Source organism: Chiloscyllium punctatum, chromosome 15 (genome assembly GCF_047496795.1).
Source record: "Chiloscyllium punctatum isolate Juve2018m chromosome 15, sChiPun1.3, whole genome shotgun sequence".
In the NCBI taxonomy this organism is placed as follows: domain Eukaryota; kingdom Metazoa; phylum Chordata; class Chondrichthyes; order Orectolobiformes; family Hemiscylliidae; genus Chiloscyllium; species Chiloscyllium punctatum.
Genome location: NC_092753.1, coordinates 21,414,814 through 21,431,511, shown reverse-complemented (window position 1 = coordinate 21,431,511; position 16,698 = coordinate 21,414,814). Strand labels below are relative to the sequence as shown.

The 16,698-nt window shown below is 41.5% G+C and overlaps 1 pseudogene; it reads left to right on the top strand.

Moving 5' to 3' along the window:
• The window catches only part of LOC140486111 (NACHT, LRR and PYD domains-containing protein 3-like), a 32,947-nt pseudogene extending 28,674 nt beyond the window's left edge, over nt 1-4,273 (top strand).
• The last annotated feature ends 12,425 nt before the right edge of the window (nt 4,274-16,698 follow it).

Here is a 16,698-nt window from a genome sequence, read left to right as displayed (position 1 = left end):
ACCAGACATAAATGGTTAATGAAGCTAAAAAGTGTAGCTTCATGGCTAATATTCAGTTTGATTAGCTACATGCAACATTGAGTGAGACTTGATTTTTCCTGCCTGTGGGAAATCTTTCTTCGTTCATGAAAAAAAGTTCCATTTTGCCTAGCTGCATTTGTAAAGTATTCCCAAATCAGCACACGCAGTAATGTGGTCTGGCTGCACTGTCAGCTATCCGAGAAACGCCCTAGTCAATACAAAGAGAATATAAATGAGAAGGACCCTGTCATGTGGCCAATGCAGAATTTTTTTTAAAATTAATCAAAATAATTGATTAACCAGACTGAAATCAGCGAGTTTAATTCAAAGTGAAATCGCCTCCACTCTGTGCACAGTGTTTCAGTGCTTTCGGATTAAATACAAATCATACATTATCCTTATTATGTAAATATCAAACAGATTGTGTGGCATCCACTTACTTTGTTTCAAATTATGCAGCATTTGAAAGTATTTTTCAGATTGACATGATGTACAAAATACACATGCATGAAGCTGTGATTTTATTGGCTGAGAGGGGGAGCAAGTCCACTCGCATCAGACTCCCACCTGGTGGTGCTCCTAACTTGCAGACTGTCAGTGGTTCAAACTATATCGTGTACTCCTCAAACTAGAAGTAGCCCAGTTTCTTTGGCAAAGACAGCAAAACTGGTTTATCAATCTTTTATTATTTTATAGTTTTTATAACAATTGTTAGAGAGAATTGAAAACACCCAGTATGCCTGAGATATGTTTCAGCACATTTCTATCCCCTTTGTGTTTATTTGAAGGTTGGAGGGAAATGACCTTGGTGAATCAGGAATGCATTTACTGTGCTTGGTCCTGAAGCACCCAAAGTGTCAAATTGAGGCACTCGGGTGAGTATAAGACTGTGCATAATCAACAGAATAATAACTGATCTCCACCATTGTAAATCATTATTATTATCAATGATAGTTCAACTTGTACTTGTAATTATAATGATGCTCATCATTGCTTGTCTGCTACATAAATCCTGATTAACCACACTAACTGTCACTGTCACTATGTTCTCAGGTTAGCTGACAATGACCTCACGGCTTCTTCTATTGAGAATCTCAGCTCTGTTCTCAGCACAAACCGATCACTGAAGGACCTGTACCTGGGTTATAATAAACTGGGATCCTCTGGAGTGAAACACTTATCTGTGGCACTGAAGAACTTGGACTGTGAAATACAGAAACTGTCGTGAGTATCAGAGTGAGTAAACTGTAAACAAAATGGGCTGACAGGCTCTGATTTCTGTATTTTGAAGAGGAGTATTGTTTGCATGAATAACCATCTTTTTATTCATTGCTGTCTGTTTTCTTTTTCCTTTCTTGCTGAGCCTAGTCTGAATGACAACGAGCTCACAGATTGTTGTGTCGAAGATCTCACCTCTGCTCTGAACACAAACAGGTCCCTCACAGTGCTGAACCTGAACAATAATAAACTTGGAGACTCAGGAGTAATATTGCTGTCTGAGAGTTTGAGAAAGCCAGACTGTAAAATACAGGAGTTGAGGTAATTAACAGTCTTAGTCTAATTTTATTCCTATTTTCAATTACTACTTGTCAAGCTGTTCCCTGGCATTATTATTAGCTAGAGAACTGAGAATAAACATTGATCCATGTACAGATTATTGCCATTACTTTCTGTTTCTTGATGTCTCTCTTCAGATTAGATAATAATGCACTCACAGATTCGTCTATTGAGGCGCTCAGTTCTGCTCTCAGTACAAGCCAGTCACTGACAGTTTTGTCGCTGTGGTCAAACTCTTTAACTGACCAATCCATTCCTGCTGTCAGCCACCTCACACTGAACTGTAAGAGTCTGCAGTGTATCTGGTGAGTGCTGCTTTTTCTTTTCAATGTATTTCCATGACTTACAAAAGGAGCAGGTTATTTGATCCAACCAGTTATATCCAACATTTAAGTTCCATATGAACCTCCATCTTCATCCAACACTATCAGGGGAGTCCTCCCTTATAAACTCCTCACAATGACCGCTCAGGTTTCCATCACAATTATTTTCTGCTGGGAGAAGATTCTCCATTCTTTCTAATTGTTTATAGAATACCCACCATGTCAAAATAGGTCATTCAGCCCAACAACTCTACACCAACCCTCTGAAGAGCATCCCACCCAGACCAATCCCCCTTTCCAATGGCTAACACATCTAATCTCCACATCCCTGGACACCATGGGTGATTTAGCATGGCCAATCCACCTAACCTGCACCTCATTGGACTGTGGGAGGAAACCGGAGCACCCAGCAGAAACCTTGCAGACATGGGGAGAAGGTGGATGATCCCTGGCTCTGCCCGACCGCAGTGCTATCCACTGAGCCACCGTGTCCCCATTCTGTGCATTATTTGGGAAGATACGTTTCTGCTGAATATCCAACTGTACTTACTGGCAACTCTCTTATATTCACGGCCATGAGATTTGTCAAATTAAGTATTTCCTATGTCTTTACAATATCTGTTCTTTCCACACTGCTCATTTTCTGTTTGATGACCACCAATGAATCAGTTCTGGAGATAAATTTAATGTAGATCATAAGTCGATGCTCAGACATATCCTGAACCACAAAGAATGCTGAATGTCTGAAGGCCCAACACGTCATCTTCAACACATATAGTTTTCTTAAAGGCTCAGATACCCACTGAAAAGATCATCCAAGTGGAGTCAACAAAAAGGAGTAGAACACACATTTGCATTCAGGAAACCATGAAGATATGAGCTTAGTGAAGATACAGACTGGAAACTTTAATGGGTCTCAGCATAAACCAATCCCTGGACCAGACAAATCCCCAGTGGCCTAAAACGTTATAGATGCAAAGATGGTGCATAAGTTGTTTGATTTTCCAGAAAGTTTCATCTCCTTGAGAACTTTGTAAGGATTGGGAGACTTTAGACCAAATCATCATTAACATCCATGTTGACAAAATGATTTAAGTATCATAAAATGATTGAGCAGTTAGCACAATTTTGTATTAAAAAATACAGAAATGCTGCCTGACAAAATGGAAGAATTATCTTGCAAAGTTAACGAGTAAAAATGACGAGAGAGAAGTGATGAACATCAAGTTGTCAGCATTGTCATTTCCAGATGATAGGGCTGCTCTCCCCTTAGAGAGAGACAACTGGTGGTGATTTAAACCAAGAGCCAGCATATGTCGAGAGTGTGGTGCTGGAAAAGCTCAGCAGGTCCAGTTCCATGCAATTTTCCCTCCATCTTCTTTTGAGCAAATTCCCAATTCCCAATTTGCCAAATCCTAGATTCTTATATGTTTTCATAATCCATGTTTCGTTAACCAACAATACTATACTGTCTCATGAGCTCAGTTCATGGTATAACGGAGTCAAGATTAGAGTGGTGTTGGAAAAGCACAGCAGGTCAGGCAGCACCCGAAGAGCAGGAGAATACTGCTCCTCAGATGCTGTGCTTTTCCAGCACCACTCTAATTTTGACTCTGATCTCCGGCATCTGGAGTCCTCACTTTTGCCTCATGGTATAACTTACAGAAATAAACATCCTCTTCCTGTTTCTGTATCTATTACATATGTCTCACGACATCATCAATATTTATTACAGACATTGCAGCCCTTTCCTGCCTTGACATTTTTGGAATGTTGCAAGTGCATAATTTCATCTTCAATCCCCTTCTTTGTTTAGGCATATTTAAGTGTTATTGTCAAGACTAAACTTGCTTCCTCAAGCTGGACTTTCTCCCCAGGTTCCTCATCGCTTTCTATGTGATCAGTTTAAGGCCATGACTGACCATAACCCCTTTTGTCATACTGACTGTTGTCCAATAACTGTTTATTGTGGACATTGCCTCAGCCTTACATCTGTTCTTGAGTTGTGATTTCAGTGATATGTGAAATGCAACCCTAGCTAATCACAACAAATATGAATGAAATGCTGGCATTGCGTGTGTGTTTTTTGTTTCTGTTTGTCATTGAAATGTTAACTCCCTAGTATTTACATTTTATGCATTCTGTTCATTTTCTGTGCAACTAGGATTGGAGAGAATTCATTTACTGCCAGTGGAAGGGAACAGCTGCACTTACTGCAGGAATCCAGAGGTGGCTTCAGAGTGGAAATGTGATGAGTTTATTATTTGAGAAATATTGCTCATGGTTGAAGATTTAATGACAGCAGCAGAATTTTTTTTCTGACCGTATGCAGACTGTTTGTGTCATAGAACATTGAATAGTACAGCACAGTGCAGGCCCTTCGACCCTCAATGTTGTGTTGGCCACAATTCTGCAAGTTTTGCAATATTCATAGGCAAAGATGAGAGTGGTCCTAAGGGAAGAGTACGAAACTGGGCCAAGGCCAAGAATATCAAAATTCGGCAGGAGCTGGGAAATGTGGATTGGACACAGCTATTTGAAGGGAAGTTTATATTTGATATGTGGGGATCTTTCAAAGATAGTGCAGGATAGGCATGTCCCCTCGAAGGCAGAGGACAGGAAAGGCAAGATTCATGAACCGTGGCTGGCGGAAGAAATTGTACGACTAGCCAAGAGGAAAAGGGAAGTGTACATAAGATCTAGGCAGCTCAGAACAGAACGGGCCCTGGAGGAATATCAGGAGAGTAAGACCAGTCTTAAACGTGGAATCAAATGTTCACTGAGGAGAGGAACATGATCAATGTTGAGAATAGAGATAGAAGTTTGATTAGTTTGGATCACATTGACATAAGGAGGGAAGATGTGTTGGGTAGGCTAGAGGTTAATAAGGTGGACAAATCCCTAGGACCGGCTGGGATCTATCCCAGGTTGCTGAGGGAGGCGAGAAAGGAAATAACTGGGGCCCTGACAGATATCTTTGTAGCATACTTAAGCACAGGTGAGGTGCCAGAGAACTTGAAGGTTGCTCATGTTGTCCCCCTGTACAAGAAGGGTAGTACGGATATTCTGGGTAACTACAGACCAGTGAGCCTGACGTTGGTGGTTGGGAAGTTGCTGGAGAGGGTACTGAGGGATAGGATCTATTTATATTTAGAAAAGAATGGGCTTATCAGTGATAGGCAACATGGTTTTGTACGGGGGAGATCGTGCCTTTCCAATTTAATAGAGTTCTTAGAGTAAGTGAGGAAGTTGATAGATGAAGGAAGGGCTGTTGATGTCATGTACATGGACTTTAGTAAGGTGTTTGATAAGGTTCCCCATGGTAGACTAATGGAGAAAGTGAAGTCACATGGTGTGCAGGGTGTTCAAAAAGGTGGATAAAGAACTGGTTGAGCAACAGGAGACAGAGAGTAGTAGTTGAAGGGAGTTTCTTGAAATGGAGAAAAGTGACCAGTGGTGTTCCACAGGGGTCAGTGTTGTTTGTGATTATACATACGTGATCTAGAAGAGGGCACGATTGGTATTATCAGCAAGTTTGCAGATGACATGAAGATTGGTGGAGTAGCAGAAAGCATAAGGGACTGTCAAAGAATACAGGAGAATATAGATAGACTGGAGAGTTGGGCAGAAAAGTGGCACCTCAGACAAATGTGAGGTGATGCATTTTGGGAAGTCTAGCTCTAGAGCAAATTATACAGTGAACAAAAGAGCCTTGGGAAAAGTTGATGAGCAGAGAGATCCGGGAATGCAGGTCTATTGTGCACTGAAGGTTGCTGCACAGGTGGATAGAATGGTCAAGAAGGCATATAGTATGCTTGCCTTATTGGACAGGGTATTGAGTATAAGAGCTGGCAAGTCATGTTAACATTGTACAAGGCATTGGCTCAGCCGCATTTAGAATATTGTGTACAGTTCTGGTCACCACATTACCAAAAGGATGTGGACGCTTTGGAGAGGGTGCAGAGAAGGTTTACGAGGATGTTGCCTGGTATGGAGGGCGCTAGCTATGAAGAGAGGTTGAGTTGGTTGGGATTGTTTTCATCAGATAAAAGGAGATTGAGGGGGGACCTGATTGAGGTCTACAAAATCATGAAGGGTATAGACAGGGTAGATAGAGATAAGCTTTTTCCCAGGGTGAAGGATTCAATAATGAGAGGGCATGTTTTCAAGGTGAGAGGTGGAAAGTTTAAGGGGGATACATGTAGCAAGTACTTCACAAAGAGGGTATTGCATGTCTGGAACACATTGCCAGCAGAGGTAGTTTAAGCAGACACGGTAGATTAATTTAAGATATGTCTGGACAGATGCGTGAGTAGGTGGGGAGTAGAGGGATACAGATGCTTAGGAATTGGGCGACAGGTTTAGATAGTAGATTTGGATTGGCTCAAGCTTGGAGTGCCAAAGGGCCTGTTCCTGGACTGTAAATTTTCTTTGTTCTTTGTTTTTTTTTTATCCTACTCTAAGATCAGACTAACCTACTTTCTCTCATCCATGTGCCAATCGAAGAGTTGCTTAAATTTCCCTAAAATACCTGACCCTGCTACCACTGCTGGCAGTGCATTCTGCATAACCACCACTCTCTATGCAAAGAACCTACCTCAGACATCTCCCCGAAACCTTCCTCTAATCACCTTAAAATTATGCCCCCTCATGATAGCCATTTCCACCCTTGGACAAAGTCTCTGACTATCCATTCTATCTATGCCTCTCATCTTGTACACCTCTACTAAGTCGCCTCGCATCCTTCTTCACTCCAATGAGAAAAGCCCTCGATCCCTTAACCTTTCTTCTTAAGACATGCCCTCCAGTCCAGGCAGCATCCTGGTAAATCTCTGCACCCTCTCTGAAGCTTCCACATTCTTCCAATAATGCAGCGACCAGAACTGAACATAATATTCCAAGTGTGGTCTAACCTGGGAATTATAGAGCTGCAACATTACCTCACCAGTCTTAAACTCAATCACCCTGCTAATGAAAGCTAACACGCCATATGCCTTCTTAACAACTCTCTCATCTTGGGCAGCAGCTTTGAGGGATATATGGACATAGGACTCCAAGATCCCTCTGTTCCTCCACACTGCCAAGAATCCTGCCTTTAACCCTGTAATCTACATTCAAATTTGACCTTCCAAAGTCAATGACTTCACACTTTTCTAGTTGAACTCCACCTGCCACTTCCCAGCCCAGCTCTGCATCCTGTCAATGTCCCGTTGCAATCTGCAACAGCCCTCCACACTGTCCACAATTCCACCAGCCTTCGTGTCATCAGCAAACTTACTAACCCACCCTTCCACTTCCTCATCCAAGTCATTTATTAAAATCGCAAAGAGCAGAGGTATCCCATGTCTCCTTACTTTCAGAATGAGCCTACCATGGGGAACTTATCAAATGCCTTGCTAAAATCGATATACACCATACCTACTGCTCCACCCTCATCAATGTGTTTTGTCACATCCTCAAAGAATTCAGTAAGGCTTGTGAGGCATGACCTGCCCCCCCTAACAAAGCCATGCTGACTATCTTTTCCAAATAATCATAAATCATGTCTCTCAGAATCCTCTCCAATAATTTGCCCACCACCGACGTAAGACTGACTGGTCTATAATTCCTAGGACTATCCCTGTTCCCTTTCTTGAACAAAGGAATAACTTCTGCCACTGTCCAAACATTTGGTACTACTCCAGTGGACAGTGAGGATGCAAAGATCATCGCCAAAGGTGCAGCAATCTCTTCCCTCGCTTCCTGTAGTAACCTAGGGTATTTCCCAAGCTGGCACAGGGACTTATCTCTCCTCGTGTTTTTCAAAATTTCCAGCGCATTCACCTCCTTAACATCAACATGTTTGAGCATGTCAGCCTGTTTCACACTGTCCTCACAAACATCAAAGCCCCTCTCACTAGTGAACACCGAAGCAAAGTATTCACTAAGGACCTTCCCTACCTCCTCCAACTCCAGACAGAAGTTCCCTCTACTGGCCCTGATTGGTCCTACCCTCACTCTAGCCATCCTCTTTTCCTCACATAAGTGTAGAAAGCCTTGGGGCTTTCCTTAATTCCACCTGCTAAACCTTTTTCATGCTCCTTTCTTGTTCCCCTGTGTCCATTCTTCAGTTCCTTCCTGGCTGCCTTGTAACCCTCTGGAACTGTGTCTGATCCTTGCCTCCTCAAACTTAAGTAAGCTTCCTTCTTCCTATTGACTAGATATTCCACATTTCTTGTCATCCAAGGTTCGTTCACCCTACCAACCCGTCCTTGCCTCATTTTGTCTGTTTTGATAATGCCATTATCCGTTGCAATACAAGGTAATGTATAAATGTCCAAGACAACAGCATTGATATACTTGAAGGAAAAGAATTGTCTTCTATCAGTGAGCATTAGTTACACAAACATTACTGATTTAATTAATGGCCAATATTCAGCCGAATATTTGTTTCATTCTCTGAGCATTATTCATAACATATTTGATTGTGGATTGTTGTATTAATCTTAAAACTTTGTAACATTGAGTCATAAAATCATAGAGATGTACAGCATGGAAACAGACCCTTCAGTCTAACCCGTCCATGCCGACCAGATATCCCAACCCAATCTAGTCCCACCTGCCAGCACCCTCCAAACCCTTCCTATTCATACACCCATCCAAATGCCTCTTAAATGTTGCAATTGTACCAGCCTCCACCACTTCTTCTGGCAGCTCATTCCATACACGTACCACCCTCTGCATAAAAAGGTTGCCCCTTAGGTCTATTTTATATCTTTCCCCTCTCACCCTAAACCTATGCCCTCTAGTTCTGGACTCCCCGACCCCAGGGAAAAGGCTTTGTCTATTTACCCTCTCCATGCCCCTCATAATTTTGTAAACCTCCATAAGGTCATCCCTCAGCCTCTGATGCTCCAGGGAAAACAGCTCCAGTCTGTTCAGCCTCTCCCTATAGCTCAAATCCTCCAACCCTGGCAACACCCTTGTAAATGTTGGCATTATCATATGTAAATAAATACATCAGATGAGTGCGCTTAACCAAGCACTTTGGAAAATGGAGGAATTTTCACAGGAAGAACACTTTTGGTTTCAATATTGGCCATTTATTTCTCTCACTATCCTAGCTCATAACTGATACTCAGTTCAATAAATGCAAAGATTGTCTCTTTATATTTTCTGCAGGACTGTACAAACTAATCATCACAAGATCTCACTGAGCATAAATGTTTGTGATCAAAAGGTGTGGCGCTGGAAAAGCACAGTCAATCAGGCATCATCCGAGGAGCAGGAGAGTCGACATTTTAGGCATAAGCTTTTCATCAAGAATAAGCTCTTCATCACATTCCTGATGAAAGGCTTATGCTCAAAATGTCAATTCTCCTGCTCCTCGGATGCTGCCTGACCGGCTGTGCTTTTCCAGTATCACACTTTTTGACTCTCCAGCATCTGCAGTCCTCACTTTCTCTGTCATAAGTGTTTATGGAGCTGATGCTCCTGTATGGCCATGTAGCAGCTGGCCAGATACTGCCAGAGGTCAAGGACCTTTAGGTCTTCCCTCCTGAAGAAGGATAAATGGGGATAACATGAGGAAATGTCCTGCACCATGGAGTGTGGAGACAGTAAGCAACTTAGATAGGCAACTTTCTGAGTTTTCCATTAAGGAAATAGTGTCGTTCAGGTAGTTTAACTGTATATCCATGAGAGAGAGAAGAGGAAGGAATTAGTTGAAGCAGCAGCTGTATTTGTGTTAGACAAGAAGGTCATGCTAGAAGGTTACAGGTCACAGCCTAATCGATGATCAGACCGCCTGGGGATTATGAATCGTACATTGAAGCCTGATAATGACAGATTTTTAACCAGGAAGGGAATCAGGGGTTCTGAGGAAAGGCAGGAAAGCAGAGCTAGGGATCATCAAACCAGCCAGAATCTCATGGCATGGGCTGAATGGCTACTTCTGCTTTGACATCTCATGGTCTTTAATCCACGTTTGAAACTGGGTTGAAGAGAGAGACATGTGCAGGCTCCCACAGCTGAACAGCTTCCTGGATATTGAAACAAAATTCAGAGTCCGGGCTCTGGCCTGCAGTCACTGGGGGAGTGTAGAGATTGGATTTGAACCCTATCCCTCCTGAGACATACTGCACAAGTATCCTTCAGGTCACTGGGGCCAGTGTGTTGGTGGTTTTCTTTTTTAAGTAAGAAGATGTTCAGGTCCATTTGTCATCGTGAATCTGTTTACGACACCCAAACCTTCAGGAAAGGGGCGGGGGGAGACAAAGAGAAGTCACAAGCATATGAAGTGAGAAAAAGAGAGATACAAACTGAGAGCTGACTAAGAAACAGAGAGTGAAAGACAGTATTGGTCACAGCACTATATATCCTTACTCTGTCTAATCTCATGATGTACCTGCCCTGGGGACAGTGTAAAGAGGGAGATTTACTCAGTATAACAACATCTGCTTGACCCGGACTGATGAGTGCTTGATATGGATTGAGCAGAGGAGATTTACACTGTGTCTGACCGACAGTGGCCATACCTTGGGAAAGCGAGTTGAAGGTAGTATGGAGGGAGATTCACTTTGTATTTAACTTCATGTTGTTCCTGCCCTGGGGAATGTTTGATGGGAACAGTGTAGAAAGTGCTTGACAATATCTAACCCTATGCTGTGCCTGCCTTGGGAGTGTTTGATGTGGGCAGTGTAGTGGAATCTTTATTCTGTATCTAACCCCATGATGTACCTGCCCTCAAATATTTGATGGGGACAATATTGAGGAAGCTTTGCTTTCAGATTTTGGAGGTGATAGTCAGGTTCTTTCTGTTTCTGAACATTACAGTCGATAGATGTGAATTGTGGAGTTTATCTCCCAGTCTTTGATATTGCATGCGAGTGAGATTCACTCTGCAGTCAGGATCTCTGTTATTCTGTGTACATCTGATGGATTATGTACATATATTTAATGTTGATTTGCATATTTATGTTTGTAATTGTACCTTTAATATTATAATGTACAAATAGTTTTCTCCATGGTAGATCAGTTAAAGTAAACTGAATCTTTGAGAATCTGTCTTAATTATATAACTTGCGTGCCTTTTGAACATGGAGTAAATCTATATGATGTAAAATAAACAGTGCTCCAAATATTCAGCAGGTCAAACGGCATCTGTTCAAAGAAAAACAAAATGAACCTTTCCAGCAAATGACCTTTCATCAGAGTTTGAAATGACTGGTTTGGGGAGAAATGGACTTTATTTCTTTCTCTTTTGCTCTGTTTGAGTGTGAGGATTAAAAACGTCACTGGATTTCATAGAATTCTAACGGTGTGGAAACAGACCCTTCAGCCCAACAAGTCCACACCTACCCTTCAAACAGTAACCCACCTAGATTCATTCCTCTACCATATTATTCTCTGTTTAACCTGAAACAATGGGCAATTTAGCATGGCCAATTCACCTAACCTACACATCTTTGGATTGTGGGAAGAAAGCGGAGCATCTGGAGGAAATCCATGCAGTCATGGGGAGAATGTGCAAACTCCACACAGTCAGAGACATAAAGTCATAGAGATGTACAGCATGGAAACAGACCCCTCGGTCCAACCGTCCATGTCGACCAGATGTCCCAACCCAATCTAGTCCCACCTGCCAGCACCCAGCCCATATCCCTCCAAACCTCTTTTATATCTTTCCCCTCTCACTCTAAACCTATGCCCTCTAGTTCTGGACTCCCCGACCCCAGGGACTTTGCCTATTTACCCTATCCATGCCCCTCATAATTTTTAAACCTCTATAAGGTCACCTCTCAGCCTCCAACACTCCAGGGAAAACATCCCCAGTCTGTTCAGCCTCTCCCTATAGCTCTAACCTTCCAACCCTGGCAACATCCTTATAAATCTTTTCTGAACCCTTACAAGTTTCACATCTTTCCAATAGGAAGGAGACCAGAATTGCATGCAATATCCCAATAGTGGCATAACCAATGTCCTGTACAGGCACAACATGACCTCCCAACTCCTGTATTCAATACGCTGACCAATAAATTAAAGCATATCAAACGCTTTCTTCACTATCCTATCTACCTGTGACTCCACTTTCAAGGAGCTATGAACCTGCACTCCAAGGTCTCTTTGTTCAGCAACACTCCCTAGGACCTTACCATTAAGTGTATACATCCTGCTAAGATTTGCTTTCCCAAAATGCAGCACCTCACATTTATCTGAATTAAATTCCATCTGCCACTTCTTTGCCTATTGGCCCATCTGGCCATCTGAGGCTGGATTTGATCTTGTGTCGCTGGACTTGAACTTGGTATCTTTGAGGGGTCCTATTCTCTCCTGAGTTACCCTTTTTATTGAATCTTTGCATGTTACACCATCAGAACCACAAATGCAGACACACTGTGTGAAACTGTTCTCATTCCCTAAACACAGAGCCCAATATCTCGCTGCTTATTGGCTGCGAGCAGCCTGCTTAGTTCATAACTGAGAAAGGTGTCAATTCTCTCTGGTTGGTTTTGGTCACCGAATGCATTCCCCTGTCTCTCATCATCTCGCTGCACAAAATTCCTCCAAACTCAAACTCTGTCACTGAGCAGGTGCATGGCCACAGTGTTGATAGCTGTTCCCTGCCAAGGAATCTCTGAATTGGCACCACTCTCTGCTTCAGTGGGCAGCACTTGCACCTCTGAGGGAGATTGTCATTGACTGAAGCTGCAGCTCCTTGAGAGGAACAAGATTGAGATTGACCCTTCCTAACACAGTACTGAGGGAGTGCTTAGAATGGGACTGAACACTGTCTCTATCTCAGACTGTTGGATTGATGATGCTTCTTGTGTCTCTGTGTCTCTTTGAGTGATAATGTACGGAAACTATGTGAGAAGGAATTGCCTGCATTCCTCTTTGTGTCTCAGGTGAAAGGTGGAGAGCAAAGTAGAAGGGAAACTCTGTGATGGGGAGAGTGTTATATACCGGGATAAAATCTCATAAAAGCTGTAGAAAGTCTGGGAAGAGCACACTTGCCTTCACTGCTCAGATCTTTGAGTATAGGAGTTGCAAAGTCATATTAAAGTTGTACAGGACATTGATGAGGCTTCTTCTGGAGTATTTAATATCTAATGCTCTCATAGTATTTGCTTTCACTTTGAGCTTTGCACTTTTGAAACCTCATAGTCCGTTTGATAAGTATCCATCTCGGCTCATTTCCCGAGTAAACCACTCTTTGAAGTAATTTTCTATATCTAATAGATCTGTTCCAGCTATCAGTTGCTTGCGAAAAACTTGAATAAGGTTCCAATCAATGTGGACTACTTTATTACGCTTGGAAGCAATAGTATGTATTCACAATGACACTGGTTGCTTTGAAGTCCCATGTGCCAGCGTCTGACTTAGGTGGTGAATCCATTAGCCGATGGTCAGGCTTGAGTTTGGATCACCCGACCAAAATGCTCTACCTGGATTCAGCAGCAAGGCATACATCAGACTTTTTTATCGAGTCATACAGCATGGAGACAGACCCTTCAGTCCAACTCATCCTTGCTGACCAGATATCCTAAACTTATCCAGTCCCATTTGCCAACACTTGGCCCATACCCCTCCAAACCTTTTCTATTAATGCTCCCATCTAGATGCCTTTTAAATAGTCCAATTTCCTTAACCTCATTCTGCTGTGACTGTCGTATTGGAAAATACCTGTTTTATCCACCTAATTGGTTTTTAATTAATCACTGTCGTATTCAAAGCCATCTTCCAATGTGTTCAACCTCACTCACTCTTCAAAGTTATGGTTGAAGAAATACGAGCAACTTTCTTGAGTGTTCTTTCCCAGACCCTTCCCTTAATAGTCAGAGAAACAGCGGGACACCATACGCCAACACAGTTTTTATGAAACTACTTTGTGCCTATCTACCCTTGGTGAGTTCTTTGGTCAAGTGATAAATTTCTTATGTGATGGTAATCCATGTGATGGCCCCTTGTGACAAACCCAACACACAGAGCTTCAATACAACATGTTTATATTCATTAATTGAGAATAAATAACAAACACGACTGACTGCATGATCCAAAGTGATCAATGTGAAAGAAGAATAAATATTGTGTTGGATTCTAAAGTTTTTGACTGTGTGTATCAGTGTGTGTGAGTGTGTACTTGGCTTACAGAAGTTACCTTGTACTCTTTTGATAGCCTTTATCATTTCCATTGTTTAAATGATGCTCTTAATCCGCTGATAAAATTCTGGGTTTTTTTTGTTGATTTCAACTGCAAATATTTTCCTCATCCTCCCTTGGCTTTTTCTAGTTTTTGACTTTCACTTAATCCATGTAGTTTCTCCACCAGTTTTTCTATAGTTTTAGGGTTTGTTTTACTGTTTCATGGCATCCTGTATACTTTGGGACACCTCTGAGGTTTTGGATCTGGAAATGTCATTATTTCTCTTTGTTGAATCATGACTACATTGTGTCTGTGGACTCTAAATTTTGAAATTCTTGCCCTGCTGAGTCATTAATATTTATTCAAGCATCTGCATCCAATTCAAATTCTCCAGTCATCCCACAATGGGTTGGAGTGGTTATGTATGTTAGACAAGGAGAAAGCTTCCTCTTGTCTGTCTGTTAAAATCCCTTACAGACAGTCTCCTAACATTAGCATAGGTCACTATTTCATTTAACTAAGCCCAGAGAAGATCAATCGTTGTGAGGGATGCCCATGGACAAAATGGCTGATGGCTGCTCATAGCTAGAGTTGTTGGAGCTTATGGGAAAATACTTGCTTAATAAAGTAGATCAACAGCAGGTCTGCATAATCAAGGTTGTTTAGATGAGATAGAATGTACAGCTGCAATTGTTCACATAGATAAGAATATTTCACATAAATTAGTTATTTCTCTTGAATTGTTTAATCAAGATGTTACCAGGATGGAGGAAGAATGTAAATGCTTCAGAGGAGATTTACCAGGGTGCTGCCCAGATTGGAGAGCTTGTTTTATGAAGAGAGGTTGAGTGAGTTCAAGCTTTTCACGCTGGAGAGAAGAAGGAAGAAAGGTGACTTGATAGAGGTGTACAAGGTAGTGAGAGACATAGATAGAGTAGATACCGGAGACTTTTCCCCAGGGCAGAAGTGGCCATCATGAGAGGTCATAATTTTAAGGTGATTGGAGGAAGGTTTAGGGGAGGTGTCAGAGGTAGGTCCTTTATGCAGAGAATGGTGCGTGTGTAGAATGCACTGCCAGTGGTGGTAGTAGAGTCAGAGACATTACGGACATTTAAGCACATGGATGGCAGTAAATTGAGGGGTGTGCAGGTTAGGTTGATCTTAGGTTAAGAAAAATACTTGGCATAACATCATGGGCTGAAGGGCTTGTTCTGTGCTGTAATGTTCTGTGTTCTATGTTCGAACACAGACCAGTATTTTCTAGGAACAGATCAGAGGGATATGGAGAATTCACACTTGTGAAAGATTGTTGACAGATTGAACATCCGTAAGTGGCGAGTCTTTCATTTCTTGTTTGTTTGACACACTGCAACAATCTTCAAAAGCAAGGAGTTACTTTGTTTGAACCATTAGGTTCTTCTTAACCTGCACAAAGTGTACTAAACTAAACGAGATGCTGAATGAGCAGACCTTTACAATAGTGTAGGGTTACACTGGATGAAGATTTGGAGATTTTCTTTGATTCACAGTTCCAAACTCTCAAAAAGAAATCTTGAAATGACTAATATTTGCAATCTCCATCTAACCATGAATTCACCTTGACCTCTTACAATGCTGAATGACATCTTTGTGATTCTAATTTTCAGAGATGCCCTGCACTGAACTCCTCCACCATTGCCTATGTTTCACTGGTGCCCTTTGATATGGACCAGACCAGACCCTCTCAAAATATTTGAAGAAGGTTGCATCGACTCAAACTTTTTCTCATTTAAAGGCAAATATAAAATGTCTGTTCCTGAAGCAGCACGACTGGTCAAACTATTCGACGTTAAGCAAAACACGATTTATTTAAATACTGTAGTTAACATACAATGAAAGAAAGAGGAATTTAGAGAAATTTAATTTTATTTTAAACTTAATAATAGATACAGCTGAAGATCTGGACCCCTGCTGAGGCGTCCCTTAGTTCAAGATCGGTCAAAAGAATCACTAGGAGTACGATCTGTTTAAAGCATGATTACCAGTTTAATAAATTAAGGCAGTCTGGCGTAGATTTGTCCAGCAAAACACAAGTTAAAAGCTTCTGTGGAGAAATGGAGCAATTACATTAGAAAATTACACATTATTTATATGCTTATTTTTAAGAGATAGTACAGCCTTAGTTACAAGAAAAGACCAATCACATGATTTACAGTAGGTTAGTCCAGTGATACTTCCTGAGAAAGGGTTCTTAATTACAAGAAGAGTCCAATCAACTGTATTATGGTGACATGATTGACAACAGGCTAATCTAATGATATTTTCTGGGAAACAGATAGTTATACGCATATAATCACCCCATATTTGCGAGTTCAAGGTTAGTTCAAATACCAAATCATTGTCTTATCATTCATATTATGAAAAGTCCATTGTATTCTCTTATCTTCTATTTAGCTTAACTCAGCAAAGCAGCAGTACAAGTTCACAGAGTCAAATCATTACTTTCAGCTATTTTGTTGTGTTATTTCAAACTAAGAAGCCATTTTGTGGTTAATAGAAATCTACATATACTTGCTGCTTCTGACAACAGCCTAAATTCAAATTTTAGGTCCTCACAGCAAATATTACTAATTAGGGGTGGTAATGGCTGAGTGGTATTATCATTAGACTGTTACTCCAGAGACCCAGGTCATG